At 42.2% G+C, this 15,611-nt stretch overlaps 1 long non-coding RNA gene across 1 annotated transcript in view; it reads right to left on the bottom strand.

Annotated features, from left to right (window-relative positions):
* The window catches only part of LOC143779057 (uncharacterized), a 48,265-nt gene extending 33,702 nt beyond the window's left edge, over positions 1-14,563 (bottom strand). The window contains exon 1 of the long non-coding RNA XR_013216495.1: positions 14,448-14,563. This is a non-coding gene — a long non-coding RNA (uncharacterized LOC143779057). The remainder of the gene's footprint in view (positions 1-14,447) is intronic.
* Positions 14,564-15,611: the final 1,048 nt, after the last annotated feature.

The raw sequence follows: 15,611 nt of genomic DNA, 5'->3' as shown, positions 1-15,611 counted from the left end.
TGTTCATATATTTGCTCCAATAATCTATCATTTAACCCCTTTCTGCCATTGGACGTACTATCCCGTCGAGGTGGGGTGGGCCCGTATGACCACCGACGGGATAGTACGTCCAGCGTGATCGGCGGCGCTCACGGGGGGTGCGCGGCCGATCGCCAGCTGACTATTGCAGCCGACATCCGGCACTATGGCACTATGGCACCTGGCACTATGTGCCAGGAGCGGTCACGGACCGCCCCCGGCACATTAACCCCTGGCACACCGCGATCAAACATGATCGCGGTGTGCCGGCGGTACAGGGAAGCATTGCGCAGGGAGGGGGCTCCCTGCGTGCTTCCCTGAGACCCCCGGAGCAACGCGATGTGATCGCGTTGCTGCGAGGGTCTCTTACCTCCTCCTCACTGCAGGTGCCCAGATCCAAGATGGCCGCGGCATCCGGGTCCTGCAGGGAGGGAGGTGGCTTACCGAGTGCCTGCTCAGAGCAGGCGCTTGGTAAGCCTGCAGTGCTGGGAGGCAGATCGGTGATCTGACAGAGTGCTGTGCAAACTGTCAGATCAGCGATCTGTGATGTCCCCCCCTGGGACAAAGTAAAAAAGTTTAAAAAAAAATTTCCACATGTGTAAAAAAAAAAAAAATCCTAAATAAAGAAAAAATATATATATAATTCCCATAATAAATACATTTCTTCATCTAAAAAAACCCAAAACAATAAAAGTACACATATTTAGTATCGCCGCGTCCATAACGACCCCACCTATGAAACTATATCACTAGTTAACCCCTTCAGTGAACACCGTAGGCAAAAAACAACACTTTATTATCATACCGCCGAACAAAGAGTGGAATAACACGCGATCAAAAAGACGTATATAAATAACCATGGCACCGCTGAAAACGTCATCTTGTCCCGCAAAAAAGGAGTTGCCATACAGTGTCATCAAAGAAAATATAAAAAAGTTATAGTCCTCAGAATAAAGCGATGCCAAAATAATTATTTATTCTATAAAATAGTTTTTATCGTATAAAAGCGCCAAAGCATAAAAAAATGATATAAATGAGGTATCGCTGTAATCGTACTGACCCAAAGAATAAAACTGCTTTATCAATTTTACCAAACGTGGAACAGTATAAACGCCTCCCCCAAAAGAAATTCATGAACAGCTGGTTTTTTGTCATTCTGCCTCACAAAAATCGGAATAAAAAGCGATCAAAAACTTTCACGTGTCCGAAAATGTTACCAATAAAAACGTGAACTCGTGAACTCGTCCTGCAAAAAAACAAGACCTCACATGACTCTGTGGACCAAAATATGGAAAAATTATAGGTCTCAAAATGTGGAGACGCAAAAACTTTTTTGCTATAAAAAGCGTCTTTTAGTGTATGACGGCTGCCAATCATAAAAATCCGCTATAAAAAATGCTATAAAAGTTAATCAAACCCCCCTTCATCACCCCCTTAGTTAGGGAAAAATAATAAAATTAAAAAAATGTATTTATTTCCATTTTCCCATTAGGGTTAGGGTTAGGGCTAGGGTAAGGGCTAGGGTTAGGGTTAGGGCTAGGGTTAGGGTTAGGGCTAGGGTTAGGGTTGGGGCTAGGATTGGAGCTAAAGTTAGGGTTAGGGTTGGGGCTAAAGTTAGGGTTAGGGTTGGGGCTAAAGTTAGGGTTAGGGTTTGGATTACATTTACGGTTGGGATCAGGGTTGGGATTAGAGTTAGGGATGTGTCAGGGTTAGGGGTGTGGTTAGGGTTACCGTTGGGATTAGGGTTAGGGGTGTGTTTGGATTAGGGTTTCAGTTAGAATTGGGGAGTTTCCACTGTTTAGGCACATCAGGGGCTCTCCAAATGCGACATGGCGTCCGATCTCAATTTTGCATTGAAAAGTCAAATGGCGCTCCTTCCCTTCCGAGCTCTGCGGTGCGCCCAAACAGTGGTTTACCCCCACATATGGGGTATCAGCGTACTCAGCACAAATTGTACAACAACTTTTGGGGTCCATTTTCTCCTGTTACCCTTGGTAAAATAGACTATAAACATTCCAAAAATTCCTGTGAAACACCTGAAGGGTTAATACATTTCTTGATTGTGGTTTTGAGCACCTTGAGGGGTGCAGTTTTTAGAATGGTGTCACACTTGGGTATTTTCTATCATATAGACCCCTCAAAATGACTTCAAATGAGATGTGGTCCCTAAAAAAAATGGTGTTGTAAAAATGAGAAATTGCTGGTCAACTTTTAACCCTTATAACTCCCTAACAAAAAAAAATGTTGGTTCCTAAATTGTGCTGATGTAAAGTAGACATGTGGGAAATGTTGCCTATTAAGTATTTTGTGTGACATATCTCTGTGATTTAAGGGCATAAAAATTCAAAGTTGGCAAATTGTGAAATTTTCAAAATTTTCGCCAAATTTCCGTTTTTTCACAAATAAACGCAAGTTATATCTAAGAAATTTTACCACTATCATAAAGTACAATATGTCACGAGAAAACAGTGTCAGAATCGCCAAGATCCGTTGAAGCGTTCCAGAGTTATAACCTCATAAAGGGACAGTAGTCAGAATTGTAAAAATTGGCCCGGTCATTAACGTGCAAACCACCCTTGGGGGTATAGGGGTTAATATTACTGCTGTAACTTTATATTATGAAGATACGAATACAAGTGCTTCTCACAAAATTAGAATATCATCAAAAAGTTAGTTCTTCAATATAAAATGTGAAACTCATATTATATTGTATAGAGTCATTACAAATAGAGTGATGTATTTCAAGTGATTTTTTCTGTTAATGTTGATAATTATGGCTTACAGCCAATGAAAACCAAAAAGCCATTATCTTAGTAAATTAGAATACTTTGTAACACCAGCTTGAAAAAGGATTTTAAAAACCAAAATGTTGGCCTACTGAAATGTATGTTCAGTAAAATCACAGTGACCAAAATGAACCAATAGGAAAAATCTCCCTATTGTTGCCGGGTGCCGTCCGGCAGATTTCGGTGGGGGCACTGCGCATGCGCCCACGATTTTCTCCTGGAAGAAGAAGCCGGAGGCCCGGGGGACATCAGGGGGCCATGCAGGGACAACAGAGATTAGGGTCACTGTGAAGTGGTGCAATGGCTTTTGCATTTTTTAAAAATAAAAAAACATGTTAACTAAGTACCCTATAATATTTTCATGCACTAGTGCTGTTTATTTATTTACTGCAGTATAATCAATCATTGTTTCCATCCCTGAAACGCATCTGAGCATTATCTCATCTACCACTATGAATTTTAATTCTACGTTTTGAAATAAAGCTTTGAAGATTTTATTTAGTTGCTGACACTTGGAATTTTTCTTCATATTTTCCATTTAGTCAGCGGTTTTCTTCGGAGCAGCAATGCTGTATTTTGAACGGTCCTGGTATTAAATAACACGGTGAGGCTTTAAACTTTTTTTCTGATTATATGAATGTGTTACCTGTACACTGACACTATATACAGAGCTCTTATGTGTAATGTCACCCGTGAGTCAGTATGTTACCTGTACACTGACACTATACACTGTATACTATATACAGAGCTCCTGTGTATAATGACACTGGCGAGTTACTGTATTACCTGCACACTGACACTATAATATCAGTATTGTATTTTTTTAGTGATGATCAGAATTGTAGCATTCAGGTGTGGAAGTATTTATTCCTTGTATGTGGCATTATTCGGTCCCTATGTGGTGGTAATATGTGGTCTGGCCATTGTGTGATGGTATTTGTCCCTTGCATGTGGTATTATTGATCAATTTAAAAAATGTATGTGACATATTCCCTAAAAGAAAATGAAATAAAATACACCTAAAAAGATCATTTGGTATTTTAAGAAATGTTTAATAGGTTAGAGTAGGGCCCTGCCAAAAGAGTCTACCTTGTCGTGGTGGCAGGCTTAAAAATGATTTTGCCCAAAACGAAAGCTGATGGCTATGTATGTGATATGGTGTTTAATGGGAACTGTTAATATGTACCGTAGTTTTCGAACTATAAGATGCACTTTTTTTCCTCCAAAATTGTGGAGGAAAATTGGGGGTGCATCTTATAGTCCAGATGTCCCTAATCTGGCTGTGGTGGGGAGGTGGGGATGCGGCTGCGACAGAACAGCGAGTCCAGGAGGCAGGAGCCAGCTACTGCGGCTAACTCCTGTGCCTGCTGCTAAAGAGAAATTTTCACTCCATTCCACGCCAAGCGAGCACAGTGTTCTCCGCAGCAGCCGGCTTCTTGCAGCTGCCCAGCGTTCGAGTGTGCCGGCTACTTAAGGCAATGAATATTCACTGCATTCCACTCTGATAGGCATGGAATGCAATGAATATTCCTTCCCTTTAGTAGCGGCACACTTGAAAGCCTGGCAGCTGCAGGAACCTGACGGCTGCGACTGACACTGTGCTCGCTAAAGAGCAATGAATACTCACTGTGCTCCGCGCACACAGTCCCAGTGTGGAGAGCAGTGAGTATTCCGTCAGCTGTCCATGGCATCTTGTAAGCAGCACATGACGTCACTGCCATGCACTGCTTACAAGCACCGGAGCAGGACGCTGCGAGGGCACACAGGAAAGGTAAGAATGATTTTTTTTCCTTTGCTGTGGCCATGCATACCAGGATGGGGAAGGTAGCCAATCATACCAGGATAAGGATGGGGGTCATGCATGCAAGGACGATGATGGGGGCCCTGCATACCACAATAGAAATTGGGGCCATGCATACCAGGATAAGGTTGGGGCCAATCATACCAGGATAAGGATGTGACCCTGCATACCAGGATGCGGATGGGGCAAATCATACCAGGATAAGGAGGAGGCCATGCAAAGAAGGACAGGGATGGGGGCCCTTCATACCAAAATGAATATGAGGGGGCTATGCATACCAGGACAGAGATGGCAGCCCTGCATAGCAGGATAGAGATAAGGGAGCCATGAATACCAGGATAGGGGATATTAAGTATAGAATTGACCACATTTTTTGCTTCAATTTTTTTTATAATTTGCTCCTCTAAACCCTAGGTGCATCTTATGGTCCGATACGTCTCATAGTCCGAAAAATACGGTAATGGATAAGGATGTGGTGCAGAAGTGGAGTTTTTCTAAGATTGGATGGGGGGACTGTGGAAGGTTCAAGGGGTGGAGGCAGAGCTGGGGGGGAGCCTGGATGGGGCCTCAAGGGGGCCTGAAAATATTGGCAGTATGGGGCCTTGAAATTCCTGGTGGCAGCCTTGTCTGTGCTATAATTGAGAAATGCTTACATCACTGAGAACACACAGGAACCAGCTGACAGGCAGAGAAGCTGTGATGACAAAGAGCTGACAGAGTTTGTGCACGGTGTGACTGAGGTAACCTACTGATGCACTGACAGACAGTGCCTGGGATCCAGCCAGGAGCGCACATGCTGTGTAGGCTCCGCCCACACCCTTACAAAGCCGTATTCAGTATCTGGAGCTGAGTAAAGATTTTCTTCAGAAACAGCATAGATGGCATCTTCTAGAAGGTTTTTGAAAGGTTTATTTTAGATTTCATTTATAAGATTTATTTGTAAGATGATTAAAATCGCTTGCTCTACATTATTATTAAATAAAAATTAAAGCAACAGTTATTCTTTAACCCCTTCCTGACATGTGGCACATTAGCATTGCTCTGCAGGAACTGTGATCCCGCAAACCATAGTATAGGTACGGCGCACCGATAGCGCAGCTTCTCACTGAGTGCTGCGGCGATCAGGTTCCGGTGTCAGTTCTGTGTGAGAGCTAACACCCCGCAGCAATGCTAGTGGGTCGCCCGGCAGGGCCGTGGGGTACTCGGTACCGGGTCCGGTACTTAAAGGGGGATGTCACGGTGGCGGCGACCCGGTCTGTGGCCCTGGGCACCCATGTTAAAGGGAATGTCCTTAAAGGGGTTTGGAATAAAGTTTGTGTTTGTGACGCCACCTGTGGTATTCGGGCAGTGGGGACCGACGCTGCCTAAAGGGGTCCTCTGGGGTGATGTTATGGCAGCTAAAATGGTATAACTACCCACAGGTGAAGTAGGTCCCCCGGGCTCCCGGTGTGTAGATGAGGATGGTGAGTGGTGCAGTAAAGTACAAGGACACAGGTTTGCAGTCTCTTTACCTGGTTTACTGGAGACTTCAGGTATCCACAGTCCAAGGCACCAGATCACAGGTACAGACCAGGTCCAGCCGGCTTAGAAGCAAGTTCAGAGTCCCCTTTACCATGTGGAGTTGAAAGCCTTCCTACCAGCCCTTTGGTGTAGTCCCTTGCTGCCTGTGGCTTCTATCAAGGTCCTCACAGTTCTCTCTGTCCTCCATAAAGGTGGGACACTAACCCGTATGACAGGTGGCTCGAGCCTTTTTACAGGATCTCTATCACGACTCGGGCTCTATGTGCCACTGTGTCTCCTGGGTATTAGGGCGGACAGGTTGCGTGTAGTCCAGCTGTCCTGCCAGTTTCTGCTCTGCCTCCTAGAGTCCGACACAACCTCGGTCTTCTGGCTAACGGAATCTGCACTCTGCGGAGAGGTAGCCTGGTCGCACCTATTCTCCCCAGTTGTCACTCTCCTGTGCTTCTCTTTCCTGCACTCTCACTACAAATCTGCTCTTCCTTCTGTGTTCTCTCAATTCTGGAGCTGCAACACGTCTGGCTGCACGGCCCCTCACACGTCTCTCTGCATTAGACTGTTCCAGTCTGCTGTCTGGCACTAACTAACTCACTTTCCCTCCAGAACAGAATATATATATATATATATATATATATATATATATATATATATACACTCACCGGCCACTTTATTAGGTACACCATGCTAGTAACGGGTTGGACCCCCTTTTGCCTTCAGAACTGCCTCAATTCTTCGTGGCATAGATTCAACAAGGTGCTGGAAGCATTCCTCAGAGATTTTGGTCCATATTGACATGATGGCATCACACAGTTGCCGCAGATTTGTCGGCTGCACATCCCAAAGATGCTCCATACAAGGCAGGATGGATCCATGCTTTCATGTTGTTTACGCCAAATTCTGACCCTACCATCCGAATGTCGCAGCAGAAATCGAGACTCATCAGACCAAGCAACGTTTTTCCAATCTTCTACTGTCCAATTTCGATGAGCTTGTACAAATTGTAGCCTCAGTTTCCTGTTCTTAGCTGAAAGGAGTGGTACCCGGTGTGGTCTTCTGCTGCTGTAGCCCATCTGCCTCAAAGTTCGACGCACTGTGCGTTCAGAGATGCTCTTAGGCCTACCTTGGTTGTAACGGGTGGCGATTTGAGTCACTGTTGCCTTTCTATCAGCTCGAACCAGTCTGCCCATTCTCCTCTGACCTCTGGCATCAACAAGGCATTTCCGCCCACAGAACTGCCGCTCACTGGATTTTTTTTCTTTTTCGGACCATTCTCTGTAAACCCTAGAGATGGTTGTGCGCGAAAATCCCAGTAGATCAGCAGTTTCTGAAATACTCAGACCAGCCCTTCTGGCACCAACAACCATGCCACGTTCAAAGGCACTCAAATCACCTTTCTTCCCCATACTGATGCTCGGTTTGAACTGCAGGAGATTGTCTTGACCATGTCTACATGCCTAAATGCACTGAGTTGCCGCCATGTGATTGGCTGATTAGAAATTAAGTGTTAACAAGAAGTTGGACAGGTGTACCTAATAAAGTGGCCAGTGAGTGTATATATATATATATATATATATATATATATATATATATATATATATATATATATATATATATATGGGACCCACCCACAAGCTGGATCAGAGCTCCCCCTTCTGGCCTGGAGTGTGAACATGTTGAATGTTTGTGTTACCTGATAGAGAAGTTCTTCACCTGCTTCCAGTTGTGACATCACTCTCCCCAAGAGGAAAGCAATGCCATTGTAACAAGCAGGACCCTGGCGTGTTACACTAGCACCGATCACAGGCATTTAACCCCTCTGCTGCCGCTGTCAATAGTGACTGCGACATTAAGGCGATCACAAACAGGGAGAGGGCTCCCTGAGTGCTCCCATCAGAAAAACGCAATGCGATCGCGTCTTGATGGTCTCCATGGAGACCTCCGGCTGCAAGATGGCTGCGGGGTCCTTCGAGGTTCTGCAGGGAAGGTGGCTTGTGAGCACCTGCAGAGAGCTGTCAGATGCTGCTCTAATGCTCTGCAGTGCAGAGTATCAGAGCAGCGATCTGATGCTATGCAGTAAAAAAGTGAAAGAAAATTATTATAAAGTGTAAAAATATTTTAAAAAAATCCCCAAATAAATAACAAAAAAATAATAAATATTTTTCTAATACATTCATTTATTTAGGTAAAACAAAACCAAAACAATAAAAGTACTTATTGGTATGGCCACATCGGTAACAACCCACTCTATAAAACTGTCTCAATAGTTAACCTCTTTAGTGAACACTGTAAAAAAGAAAAACAAGGCAAAAACCATGCTTTATCATCATACCGCTGAGCAAAAAGTGTAATAAAACGCGATCAAAAAGACGATTGTAAATAAAAATGGTACTGCTGAAAACATCATCTTGTCCCGCAAAAAACAAGCCATCACACAGCTCGATCAGCAGAAAAATAAAAGTTATAGCTCTCAGAATAAACAATGCAAAAATAACTATTTTTCTCTAAAATAGTTTTTATTGTGTAAAAGCTTCAAAACATAAAAAGAAAATATAAATTGGGTATCACTGTAATCGTAATGACCCAAAGAATAAAGCTGTCTATCAATTTTACCACACGTGGAATGCTATAAAACGCAAAAACAAAAAGCAATTCTTAAATTGCTGTTTTTTGTTCATTCTGTCTCCCAAAAATCAGAATAGAAAGCGATCAAAAAATGTCATGTGCCCAAAGATGGTACCAATAAAAACGTCAGCTCATACCGCAAAAAAACAAGCCATAGCATAGCATGACTTTGTCAGCCAAAATATGTAAAAATTATAGCTTTCAAAATGTGGTGATGAAAAAACTAGTTCTTGCAATAAAAAGCGTTTTTAGTGTGTGACAGCTGCCAAACACGAGAAATGGTGTAAAAATAAAAAAAATCAATTCTTCACCTGCTATGGATTTTTTCATTCTGTCTCCCAAAGATCGCAGTAAGGCACATTTATCCTGCGCTGCGTGCTTACACCGGGGTTTTCCATGTAAATCTCTGAAATATATGGTTCAGACGGATCCATCGATGGAAGATTCCCTATAATGAGGCAGATGGATGCACTGTTGATGTCATAGGACCTGTGATCCAGCGGTGTCCTCTTTTTAGGATTGCATAAAAGTGCCTTCGGTCACAGTTTTGTGCACTTCTGAAAAGAAGGACAACACTGAACAAAGGCCAGACGGGGTCCAGAGTAACTCTTCTGCCTTATTATAGTGAATGGATCCCTTGGGGGTTTCATCTAAATCACGTCACTCTGAGATTTAGATGGAAACTACAAAGTAAGTGGTCAGCGTAGAGCGTCGGATAAATGTGATCCCAAATGTTATGTAAAATGTTCCCAATAAAAGCTTCAACTCAATCCACAAAAAAAACAAGTCCCCATTCAGGTCTGTCATCTGCTAACAGAAATTTAGGGGGCTTCAATGTTACTGGTAGTAAAAAGGCTCTGGAAAAGCTAAATGGCTCCTCAACCACCAACAGAAATTCAGCAAATTCTAAGCTCTCAAATCCAAATGCCCCCCCCTCCCTCCTAAGCTCCACAGTGTGCCTAAAACACATTTTGCGCCCACATGTTTGCCATTTCTGTGGTGATGAGAGCCCGCCTAATTTACAGGTGTGTGTCTCCAGAAGCATGAGCTGGGCATAACATACTGGTCACTACAATGGCAGTTTGCAATGTTCACTCAGCAACATCCAATGCTGCTTGTTTCTGGAAAACACCCATGGAGTCAAAATCGGCACTTCATCTGTAGATAAATTCCAAAAGGGGTATAATTTCCAAAATGGGGTCACTTGAGGGGGGATTCTGCTTTTCTAGCACTTATGGGCTAGATATGGAGTCTGCAAACTGTTTTAGGAAAGTCTGTGCTCCAGGAGGCAAATGGCGTGCCTTCCCTTCCGAGTCTCTCCATATGGCTAAGCAGTAATGTACAGCCACATATGGGGTATTCCTACATTCAGCAGAAATTGTGGGACACATTTTTGTGCCATTTTTACCATTTTCCCAGAATGCAAGTGTAAAATTTGAGGCTAACACAATTTTGGTTGTAAAAATGTAAATTATTTTTTCTTCATTGCCCAATGGTATAAAATTCTGTGACACACCTGTGGTGTCAATATCATCACTGCACCCCGAAATGAATTGAGAGGTTTAGTTTGTAAAATGGGGTTTTATGGGGAGTTCTGCTGTTCTGGCACCTCAGGGGCTCTGCCAATGAGACATGGCACTCTCAAACCAGTGCAGCAAAATCTGCACTGTAATATGTCACTACTTCCCTTCTGAGCGTTGTACTGTGCCTCAAAGGTAGTTTTCAACCACATATGGAATATCGATGAACTCAGGAGGAATTGCAAAAAACTAATTTTGGGGTCCATTTTCTCCTATTACCCTTGTGAAAATATAAAATTTGGAGCTAAAAAATATTTTTGCGGGAAAAATGTGTTTATTTTTTGTATTTTCACGGCTTAACGTCACAAACTTCTGTGAAGCACCTGGGGGTTCAAGGTGTTCAATACACATCTAGATAAGTTCCCTAAGGGGTCTAGTTTCCAAAATGGTGTCACTTGTTTGGGGTTTCCACTGTTTAGGAACATCAGGGGCTCTCCAAACGCAACATGGCATCCACCAATTATTCCAGTAAATTTTACATTCAAAAAGTGAAATGGCACTCCTTCCCTTCCAAGCCCTGCCATGTGCACAATCAGTAGATTTCCCCCACATATGGGGTATCTGCATGCTCAGGAGAAATTGCACAACAAATTTTATGGAGAATTTTCTCCTTTTACCCTTATGAAAATTCAAAATTTAGAGCTAAAAAAGATTTCTCTGAGAAATGTGATTTTTTTAATTTTTACGGCTCTATGTTATAAACTTTTGCGAAGCACCTGTGGGTTCAAGGTGCTCAATACACATATAGATAAGATCCCTAAGGGGTGTAGTTTCCAAAATGATATCACTTGTTGGGGGTTTCCACTGTTTAGGCACATCAGGGGCTCTCCAAACATGACATGGCTTCCGCTAATTATGCCAGCCTAATTTTACATTCAAAAAGTGAAATGGCACTCCTTCCCTTCCAAGCCCTGCCATGTGCACAATCAGTAGATTTCCCCCACATATGGGGTATCTGCATGCTCAGGAGAAATTGCACAACAAATTGTGTGGTTCATTTTTTCCTGTTAGTGAAAGTTAAAAAAAATTAGGTCTAAAAAAAAAATGTTGTGAAGAAAAGTAAATCTTTATTTACTCCTTCCACTTTCCATAAATTCCTGTGAATGAAGGGTTAATAAGCTGATTGAATGTGGTGTTGAGTGCCTTGATGGTTGCAGTTTTTAGAATGGTGCCACTTTTGGGTATTTTCTGTCATACAGACCTCTTGAAGTCATATCAAATGTGAGATGGTCCCTAAAAAATGGTTTAGCAAATGTTGTTTTAAAAATGAGAAATCGCTGGTCAACTTTTAACTCTTATAACTTCCTAACAAAAAAATTATGCTTCAAAAACTGTGCTAATCTAAACTAAACATGCGGGAAATGTTATTTATTACTGTAACTATTGTGTGCAATATGACTCTCTGCTTTAAGGGCATAAAAATTAAGTTTGAAAATTGCAAAATTTTCAAGATGTTTGTCAAATTTCCACAAATAAACTCAAGTCATATCAAAGAAACTTTTACCGCTGTTATTAAGTACAATATGTCTATGCATTATACTCTATGAGGGAAGCAGCATTATATCCTATGAGGGGGGCTGCATTATACCCTATGAAGGGGGCTGCATTATACCTTATGAGGGGGGCTGAATTACACCGTATGAGGGGGTTACTTTATATTCTATGGAGGGGGTGGCATTATTCTATATGAGGCTGGCTGCATTAACCCTATCAGGGGGCTACGTGATATTCTAAAGGGGGCTACATTATATTCTATGAGGGGGCTACATTATACTATATAAGGATGCTACTTGATATCCTATGAGGGGGCTCCATTATACCATATGAGGGGGCTGCATTATACCATATGAGGGGGCTGTATTATACCCTATGAGAGGGGCTGCATTATAGCCTATGAGGAGGCTGCATTATACCCTATGAAGGGGGATGCATTATACCTTATGAGGGGCTTGCATTATATTCTATGAGAGGGCTACTTTATATTCTATGAGGGGGGCTACCCCAACCATTGCTACATAACTATGACGTGTATTACCTTATATTATACCTTGATATTAGTGTGTTTTACTTCACAGTTGGTAGTCTTGTATGTCTATGTAGCTACATAGTGGTCCCAAGAATGATTTTCTCTGGTGGGCCCAAGGTGCTCCAGTCTGACGCTATAACAGACTAATGTAAGATGTAATTCTAGGACAAATCCTAACAAATGAGTTTTCAGTGCCGTCCATGTCACACACTTTGCTGTCTACCCTTTTTGTACTATAAGATTAGCCTTTGTCCTAAGAAAACGTGAAATCTGTCTGTAACAACCTTGCAGAGCAGGGGATATTCTCCTGTGCAAGTCTACTGCAGGAAGGAAAATAAAGCATATGGTTTATTGCTTCATACCTGCTTTAACTCTGAAAGACTATGAGCTGCAATCAAATCAGCAGAATATTTGTGTTTTCTCCTTCCCAGCTCCAGATAATTCCACTTTTTTTTGTTTTATTTATACTCATCATGTCAGAACTGTGTGATCAATCATTCCAAGTATGTAAAATATGATATTTTTAAAACAGGTGCCTTGTTATCGAAATGACAGCTGTCTGAGCCCTTCTCTTGTAATGAACCCAAAGGAAAGGAGCTGTTTCAGAAATGTTTTGTGAATGCTAATAAAGCTGTGATTCTGCAAGTGCATTCCTGGCATGTACTAAGCCGTACTGACTGACACTGGATGACAATAACCCACATGCAGAACAACAACTTACCATACAGTGACAGGGCTGCACTAAAGATGTCACTCTCTCTCTTAACGTCTAGTGCTTGGCGTTCATGCTTGTCAGTCTCATGTGCACAGAACTAGGGACCAATTACCTGCATGGACACTTGGACAGAATACAAACTTTTTTCACATGCAGCCATATTCTATTACAGTATTGGGTATCACAATATTCATAAATGCCGCATCATATAAGTACTGAAAACGTGGAAAAAAATATCATTCTATTAAACTCTTACTATTTTTTTGTTAAGAATTGCCCAAATACTAGTTTAATAAATGTGACATTTACTTACCAAACCACTGATAAAGATCAAATATTGTTAGACATAAGAGTAAAGGTACCTTCACACTGAACAACTTAACAACAATAACGATAGCGATCCGTGACGTTGCAGCGTCCTGGATAGCGATATCGTTGTGTTTGACACGCAGCAGCGATCAGGATCCTGCTGTGACATCGTTGGTCGGAGCTAGAAGTCTAGCACCTTATTTCGTCGCTGGATCACCCGCTGACATCGCTGAGTTGGCGTGTGTGACGCTGATTCAGCGATGTCTTCACTGGTAACCAGGGTAAACATCGGGTTACTAAGAGCAGGGCCACGCTTAGTAACCCGATATTTACCCTGGTTACCATTGTAAATGTAAAAAAACCCATACACTACATACTTACATTCCGGTGTCTGTCGTGTCCCCCGGCGTCCGCTTCCCTGCACTGTGTCAGCGCCGGCCGGCCGTAAAGCAGAGCACAGCGGTGACGTCACTGCTCTGCTTTACGGCCGGCGCTTACACAGTGCAGGGAAGTGGACGCCGGGGAACGCGACAGACACCGGAATGTAAGTATGTAGTGTTTGTTTTTTTTACATTTACCTTGGTAACCAGGGTAAACATCGGGTTACTAAGCGTGGCCCTGTGCTTAGTAACCTGATGTTTACCCTGGTTACCCGGGGACTTCGGCATCGTTGGTCGCTGGAGAGCTGTCTGTGTGACAGCTCTCCAGCGACCACACAACGACGAAACAGTGACGCTGCAGCGATCGGCATCGTTGTCTATATCGCTGCAGCGTTGCTTAATGTGACGGTACCTTAAGGCTGTAGTCACACCATCACTATGTGGTCAGTATTTTACCTCAGTATTTTGTACACTAAAACCAGGAGTGGAGCAATCAGAGGAAAAATAAAATAGAAACACGTCACCACTAGAGATGGGCGAACCCGAACTGTAAAGTTCTGGACCTGTACCGAACACATAGTGTTCGGTCACAAGGTCACAAACACGGGTTTCCATGGGAAACTCGTGTTACAGTTCGGGTCCAGGGCCTGTAAAAGCATAAAATTAATAATAAGCATTATAATTATATTTACCTGTCCAGCAACACGTCCTCCCGTCCCGCTGTCTCCTGGCTGCATCTGCTTCTGGGGCCGCTCATTAACTTCCGGCGGTATTCACTGCACTCGGCAGTCTTCGACTTTTTCCGGCCAGCCCCTCTGCCTTTGGATCGGAGACACCGTGGCGTAATGCTGGGTCCCGATCATTGCCATGGTGACCCAATGTCAACATGACAACATCACCAGAGCTAGGAAGCTAGTTGATCATGTGCTCTGCATCATCAGCAAGTCTCTCTGTGCAGCTCTGACAGCTTCTATGGCATGCTGCTTCATCTTCATGCTATAGAAGTGATCAGCCTGCAAAAAATGATTGTCCCATTGTGGGACAAAGTAAAAAAGTTAGAAAAAAGTAAAAAAAAATGTTTAAAATAATTGTAAAAATATTTTTTTTAATAAAAATAAAAAACAATAAAAAAAATCTATATATATTCTATTTCTAAATAAATATATAAATGATAAAAAATATAAACAATGAAAGTACACATATTTGGTATCACTGCATCCGCAACAATCCGACGTATAACACTGCCTAACTAGTTAACCCCTTTAGTGAACACTATAAAAAAGAAAAAATAGGGCAAAAAACAATGCTTTATCATCATACTGCCGAACAAAAAGTGGAATAACATGCGATCAAAAAGACAGATATAAATAAATATGGTACCGCTGAAAACGTCATCTTGTCCCACAAAAAACAAGGCACAATACAGCTCCATCAGTGGAAAAATAAGAAAGTTATAACTTTCAGAATAAAGTGATGCAGAAATAATTTTTTTTTTCTATAAAATAGTTTTTATTGCATGAAAGCACCGAAACATAAAAAAAAAATTGAATGAGGTATCGCTGTAATTATACTGACACGAAGAATAAAACTGCCTTATCAATTTTACCACACAAAGAACGGCATAAACGACCCCCCCAAAAAAAAAATTCATTAATTGCTGTTTTTTTTCATTCTGCCTCACAAAATTTGGAATAGAAATCGATCAAAAAATGTCATGTGCCCGAGGATTGTACCAATAAAAACATCAACTCGTCCCACAAAAAACAAGACCTCACATGACTCTGTGGGCCAAAATCTGGAAAAATTATACCTCTCAAAATGTGGTGATGCAAAAACTATTTTTGCAATAATAAGCG

The sequence above is a fragment of the Ranitomeya variabilis genome, chromosome 1, assembly GCF_051348905.1.
Source record: "Ranitomeya variabilis isolate aRanVar5 chromosome 1, aRanVar5.hap1, whole genome shotgun sequence".
Lineage (NCBI taxonomy): Eukaryota > Metazoa > Chordata > Amphibia > Anura > Dendrobatidae > Ranitomeya > Ranitomeya variabilis.
This window is presented reverse-complemented; position numbering and strand designations above follow the sequence as displayed.